The sequence below is a fragment of the Cavia porcellus genome, unplaced genomic scaffold (assembly GCF_034190915.1).
Source record: "Cavia porcellus strain 051 isolate PalLab524CR breed Dunkin Hartley unplaced genomic scaffold, mCavPor4.1 scaffold_4, whole genome shotgun sequence".
Taxonomy (NCBI): domain Eukaryota; kingdom Metazoa; phylum Chordata; class Mammalia; order Rodentia; family Caviidae; genus Cavia; species Cavia porcellus.
The window spans coordinates 22,509,399-22,516,275 of NW_026947487.1; the positions used below are offsets into that span (position 1 = coordinate 22,509,399).

Here is a 6,877-nt window from a genome sequence, read left to right on the forward strand (position 1 = left end):
CATTATCTCATTTGACTCTTATGGCAACCAGCTAAGGTAAGTAGAACTGGATCCTCATATTTCTGATACTATCCTTCCTTGGGAAAAAGCAGATAGGAATATTTAGAAACAGCAATGCATAAATAGCTGTCATATCTTGGTTTATCTTTATTATACATAAGAATAATCAAATCTAATTTACAACTCTTAAATGACGTAGCACTAGTTAAATTTTGTATTTTTTTGATTGATGAATGATCTTGAATGATTGATTATTGATCTTTATCTGAAAAATCTTTATAGATATTTGGTTTAAATCTTAGTATCATGCTCTTGAGCTCTGAGGAAACTTGTCCTCTTTTGAGCTACCTAATCTGTCTTCTGGGCAAGTGACATTTTGGGACAGTTCTCTCTCTCCTTTTTAACTGCTCTTTGGCTTCTTTTTATAGACTGGATTCTCTTACATAGCAGCATGAGCTTTCTTATACATCTCCATCATGTCTGGAGTTACATTGATTTTTTTTATGTACAGAAAGAACAGTTTCCTCTAAGCATCTTCATTTTCTTCCATCAGGTAACGCATATAATATGTGACATTCTGACCCCATGATGTGCTTCCAATGTACCTCTGCATTGAACTCCTTGCTTTCAAAATCATAACCAGGTATTCATTTGGTACTGTAAAGGATAGACAAGCCTCCATGCACAGCAAACTGCAGGGCTCCAAAAACTTTATTGCCAGTTGTAGATTGGGCAAAGCTTGCATTTAAATAGCAGGTGAAGGCACTGGGTTTACCATTAACGCTTGTATTCATTTCTAGTCACCTCCACCTGGCCTTCATAGATCTTATCGATGCCAAGCCTATTGGGAAGCCCTAGGACTAGGAGCAGGCCAGTACAATATGCTGCAGCCTAATTTGTTAGGCCGACTTTCACACCATATTTGGTAGTTCACACGCATATGCTGTGCAGACTATCATATCCCCTCAACACAGGTATAAGCAATCTGACAGATGATATCTCTGTTATGAAAACTATCATCCTGTATGTAGGCATATTGTACTTATTATTGTCCTGGATCACCAGTGTTTCCAAGAATAGCAGTCAGTTTTGCCCTATTGTCTTCTTCTAAACTACATTTGGTTCTTCTTCTAAACTACATTCTTGACAACTTTAACAAAAACCCATCCTGTGTAATAGAGACCCATGTTCACAGCTCTTTCCAGACTTGTCAATTTTTGTATTTTTAAAAATGGTTCATAGAGTATTTCTCCTTTGGTGTTATCTCGTTTAGTTTCAAAAAAATCAAGAGCAAAGTGTAAATATATGAAGTCATGAAATAGTTAAACTAGAGTTCATGTCACATTATTTAAAAAACAATTTATATTTTAAAATGGTACACAATAATTGTGCATATTTATACAGAGAAGCATGATAATTTGACACTTGTATAATGTATAATAATCAAATCAAGGTACTTAGCGTTTCCGTCTCCTTAGCCATTTATGTTGCAAACTTGGTGTTGCAATCTTCTTTATGTTGCAAGTCAAATTCTTCTCTCATTTCTTTATAAAATATGCAATAAATTATAAGATAGAGTCACCATAGAACTGTAGAACTCTGAAACTTATTCTAATTGTGTGTTGTACCCATTTCCTAACATCTCTCATACAGTTGCCAGTGACTAGTATTCTGCACTCTATTTTCCCAAAGTCAACTTTGTTAGCTTCCCATGTATGAATGAAAATGTGCAAGCTTTCTTCTTGTGTTTGTTTAGAAGTATGATATTCAATGTGATTTCACTCAGGGGACTAACTGATAATTGCAAATGAAGGTAGAAAGTAAACAAAAAATAATAAAGGCTTGGTTTGCATTTGAGGTGGGGTGGGAAGAAGAGATATGCTCCCCAGCTCCCTGTTGATTCACCTCCGTCAGGACCCCACGTATCTTTTCCAGAGCAGTCAGAGACTGGCTGCATCAAAGTGATGAGGACCTTATAAGAACTACAATAAGAAAATGCAGATGAATTGTCACAACTTAGGAAAACCTGCTTAAACTTTTGAACTTCATTTTCCTAACCTGCACATAGTGATAATTATTATATTTGTTGAAATAGAAAATTACAATGTTTATTTCAAAGGACTATGGTAAAAGTTTACACCAAATAATTCAGAATACTAGCAAAATAAAATAAACTCAGTAAATGTTATTTTTTCTCTTTCTTCTCTTCCTTTATCAGCACCATCTTTCTTCATTCCTGAACTGAAATTACAATCAGACACATGGTAATCTTGAGTATTAACTTCCTGATAATCTCACTATTTGTATGCAGCACTGGATTTGTCATTTCTTATCAGCCATTCCCTTCCTTGGGTTTGGTTTCTTTGGAAACAACAAAATAATAGCAAAATACTTAGTAGCCAGTTTTTAAGTTTCTTAATCAAAAGAAGCCAAGGCATCTAAACGCTGTTTACTTTTTCTGTAGATGATTTAGGAATCTCACTTTAAGACTCATCATATATAGCCATTCTTTGGAATTTAATCTTTATAGGACATTGCAAAATATGAAATTCCATATAGAAGTAAGAAATCTCTTCACAGAATAAACTTCACTCAGTACCTACAGTTTGGAACTGCTCAAGTGTAGTTTCATTGTAAAAAATGCTACAACGACAAGCCACATTTAAAAAAAAAAGGAGTTCTCAGTAGAGAAACAGACAAACTTATACTGAAATAGTACACAAGAAACACTGATGCATCCCTCAGCTGTACACCAAGAAGTTAAAGGTACCAGGAGTCCCATCCTGAACTTGGAAAGTGTAGCCTTCAGAGATAGTTTCTGGCACATTTTGATCTTCTTCTTCCTCTACTGAGAAATATTTCTCAGTCAGGTTTAATGAGGTCTTGCACACAGAGTCATTTTCACGGTTCTTTAGAGCTTCAATCTTGGCCAAGCCTCCGTGTTTTCCAATCACTGTACTAAGTTTCTAAGTTTCATCTATTTCCTCAGCAGCCTGAAAGATACTTGAAATGGCACCCAGAATAAAGAATGATTTTAGTATCTTTTAAGAGGTTCATCAATGGTTCTAGTATACCACAATGAACAAGGTATACAATCTCTTCAACTGTCCCACTGCTTGCATAGTTTGGTCACGGCCCACACAGCTTCCTTTTGTGTCTTGATGTCTACCTTAGTGAGGACACTGACAAGAAATGAGACTGATTAGTGATTTACAGTTTGCGAGTATCTGGTCCTGCTGGCCACCTGTGATATTTGACATTGTCCATGTAGCTTCCTTCTGAGTATTAGTTTTGTGGTGAATGAGCAGGCTAGGAAAGACAGCAAGTGCTCCTGCATCTCTCACAGTCTGAGTCTGTTTATCTGGTCCAGTGACAATATTGTCTATTGCTCTTAGCACAGGAGTCATAATGAACAATTCATTTGATTTTAGAAGTTTCACCAGCTCCTGTTTTTACAACCATTTCAGTGTGCTCATTTGGACCATCCATAAGATAAGAAATATCCCAGCAGGCATCTGATAATACTTTGAGATCATTGCGATGTAGGATACAAACTAAAGTAGGAAGAATTTGCTCAACAGCATCTAATGGGGGTACAGGATTCTTGTGGCAAACGTGTAAAAGTGTCTAGGTAAGATTATATAAGTAAGCACCTGCTAAAGATAACATATCAGGAACTTCAAGAAGAGTCAAGAATGAGTCAATTATACCATATTTGATAAGCAACTCTCAGAAAACTGAACCCTCACCTGCAATGTTTTTCTAGAGCCTAGACATCTTGTTCCCTGACGTGAGCATGGGGAAACGCCAAGAGAAGGGCATGCTAGGATAGCGCCTCCATCCACCACAGCCTTGGTGTGTTCTGATGACTCAGAAGCACTGTTGGTGAGTCCCCAAGCAGACTCAGACTGGATGGACTGCAATCAGTTCTGCCCATGAAGGATACAAATTTTGGAATCAAACCAACCCGGATTATGTGGTCTATTGGAGGGGGTGCTGTTTTTCCTGAGAAAACAGTTTCCTAGCAGCTTGAGTAGCTTGGAGCTGGCTTTCCAGCTTATTGTGGTTTATGCTTTTGACAATGTAATCAGCAGTCCAATTCACAGTGCCCCTGTTGTCATGGTTTTCCTGCAATGCCAGCATCATGAGGATATGAGCTCACATGTCTCCTTTCAGCATCTGGTCATCTTTCTTAGCTTTCCTCAGATCCACATTAACTTCTATTCATCCCTGCTTCATTTCTGTACTTTTTCCTTGCTCTTGAATCCATTCAACCAGGGAGGTGGTGAATTAGCATTCTTATTGGTGGACATGGTTATGAGACAAAGAAAGCTGTGTGAGAGCAGGTAGCATTGAGGGGCTCACTGACTGAGCACAGGGTGCTTGCAAAATGTTCGTTGTGGTGGAGCCCAGAAATGGTTTGCTGCCTTATATAGCCATTTTTATTGTCATTTCAACTAACTCTATAATCACTAAAGACAAAGTGTTATGCAACTTCTTTACTCGTGTAACTAATAATGTAATTATGTTTAGCTTTAATTTTTTATGTTCATGTTAAGAATTGAAACAAACAATGCCCTGGTTTTTGTTTGTTTGTTTTTTGTCTTTTGGTACTGGGGATCAAACTCATTACCTTGCACTTGCCAGGCTGGTACTTGTGCCATTGAGCTAAGCCTCCAGCCCTTTTGCAATGCCTTTTATTTGATGCTAAAAGGGTAAATTGACTTTGTAAACACTTGTTTTGTTAGATTGTTTTCACTGTTGACCTGTTTGTTTGACTTTATAAAAAAGGATCAAAGAACACTTTTTGAAATCTTAAATTGGAGTTTCTGAATTCAAATGCATAATGTCAGCACATAAGTAATTTTCATAAATTCTGTGAAGACAGCTGTAAGTGTTATGTGCACACAACATAGTGACTGATTATAGCAATTGTAAATTTAGAGGTCATTTGGTGCAAGCTGGAAAGAGAAACCCATTTAGTGGCTGCAGGTCACTGATTGACACCTTTGTAGAAAACTTACTGCAAGAGAAGAGCTTATAGCACAGCAAGTGTCCCATTGCAAATACTATTCACTGTCCATTAATTAGGCACTTGGAAACCTTTGTTAAGCAGGTCTCCAGATCATAATTTTCATCCGTAGAGAAGCACTCACTTGACAGTGTTAATTTTCTAGCATCTTCATAAGCTAGCTGATTCACTAAACCTGCATTATATATCTTATCTCATAGACAAGGACCTAGAGGGTGAAGCTGTTTAGATAAAGTGTTTGTAAGTGCCAGTGTGATATTGTCATTTAAAGAAGAATGACTCTGGCAGCATCTGGCTCTGCTGCAGTTTAGAAAAGATATCAAATAATATTACCAGTGATTTATTAGCAGCCACATCCGGTGTCCTTTTCAAATCCTTCTCATATTTGCCATATGAACCAGTTGACCACATCCTGTTCCTGAAAACTCTTTTCCTTTGGTACTTCCCACATTTCACTCTTACACTCCTACATTACTTCCTTTTTCCTTTACTGGTTCTTCTCAATTTTCAACTCCTCACCCTTTTCTGTTTTAAATGCATGTTTCAATACATAATTTCTCACTTTCCTTTGCTCTTCTCTGTGCAATTTTTTTCAGAAAGCTTAATTTGTGAATCTGACAGTGTGGCTCCATGTCAGAGATTACTACTGGACCCTGCCTCCCAACTGCACAATGGCCACTAGCATGGGTGGAATTTTAGAGTTCCCAAGCTCTGAACACAGCCTGCATCTCTACCTCTTCAGATTGTTCCCTTACTTGACTATTGGTTGTTGGGCATCACAAATTCACAATGGATAATTTTGCATACTTCTTTAAGGGATAAAAATGGAGGTTTGAGATTATCAATGCCTCCCATATGAAATTTCCCATTGGCCCTGCTTTCCATAAAATCATGTACAGCCTCTTTTTTTTTTTAATTTTATTTAAGAGGAAAAAGAGAAAAACACAAAACAAAACAAAGCGATGTAAGGTTACACATAATACAGAACTACAAAAAAAAAAAATAACAGTAAGAAATCACCTGTTAATAGATTACATATTATCATCTTGGAAATAGTTGCTCAAATCACAGTATCAAAGAATACAAAGTGGACATTCAAACAGAGAGACTGCAAACAGCTGTGTTCAATGATCCAAAAACATTAATATAGTCAGCTATTTAACACCCCTAAACATACTTGCTGTTATATCTGTTAGAGCTCTTTTTTTTTCCTCCCTCTCTTTTTTACAACAATATTTACACATTTTGGATTTTATTACTCCTTAGTTCTTATTACTTTTTTGGGGGGGGAGATAATAAAGTCAAATATGGCAAAACAAAGCTGTCAGTCAAAACCAAGGATAGACATAGCACATGATGTAGAACAGAGTACAAGGTTATCAACAATGGTTATCAACGTTGTCTCTTGTTTTCTTAAAAAGAATTGTCTATCTCATTAGATATTATAAAGTTGGACAAAACAGTAGAGAACAAGACCAATAAAACTGAGGCATTGTAAACATTACAGGACTTCCAAAGGAGACAATAGTCAAACCAGAATGGGCATCTTAGTGAATCATATTGCCTTCAAAGTAGTTGCCTATACCCTCAAACTTGATACTATCGCACAGCATCTACAGCCTCTTGAGTCATCTCAAGATTATACTCCAGGACAAGATCCTTCTTACCGTATGATCATTTACACCATTTTGAGTCTGAGTCTTCTGTTCAGTTGTAAATTTTGCTAGCCCTGTCTGTCACTGTGTACACCTAATAAATAGTGGCTGTTTTACAGAGTGGAAGGAGGACCCATTCAGTGACATTGACTTCCCAGCCATTCATGTTACTAAACTTGTCTGATTTTTA

At 36.9% G+C, this 6,877-nt stretch overlaps 2 pseudogenes; both read right to left on the reverse strand.

Moving 5' to 3' along the window:
* Nucleotides 1–291: 291 nt before the first annotated feature.
* On the reverse strand, nt 292–1,187 carry LOC100729576 (large ribosomal subunit protein uL18-like; annotated as a pseudogene).
* Nucleotides 1,188–2,741: 1,554 nt separating this feature from the next.
* Nucleotides 2,742–4,313, reverse strand: LOC100729296 (importin subunit alpha-1-like; annotated as a pseudogene).
* Between the last annotated feature and the right edge of the window lie 2,564 nt (nt 4,314–6,877).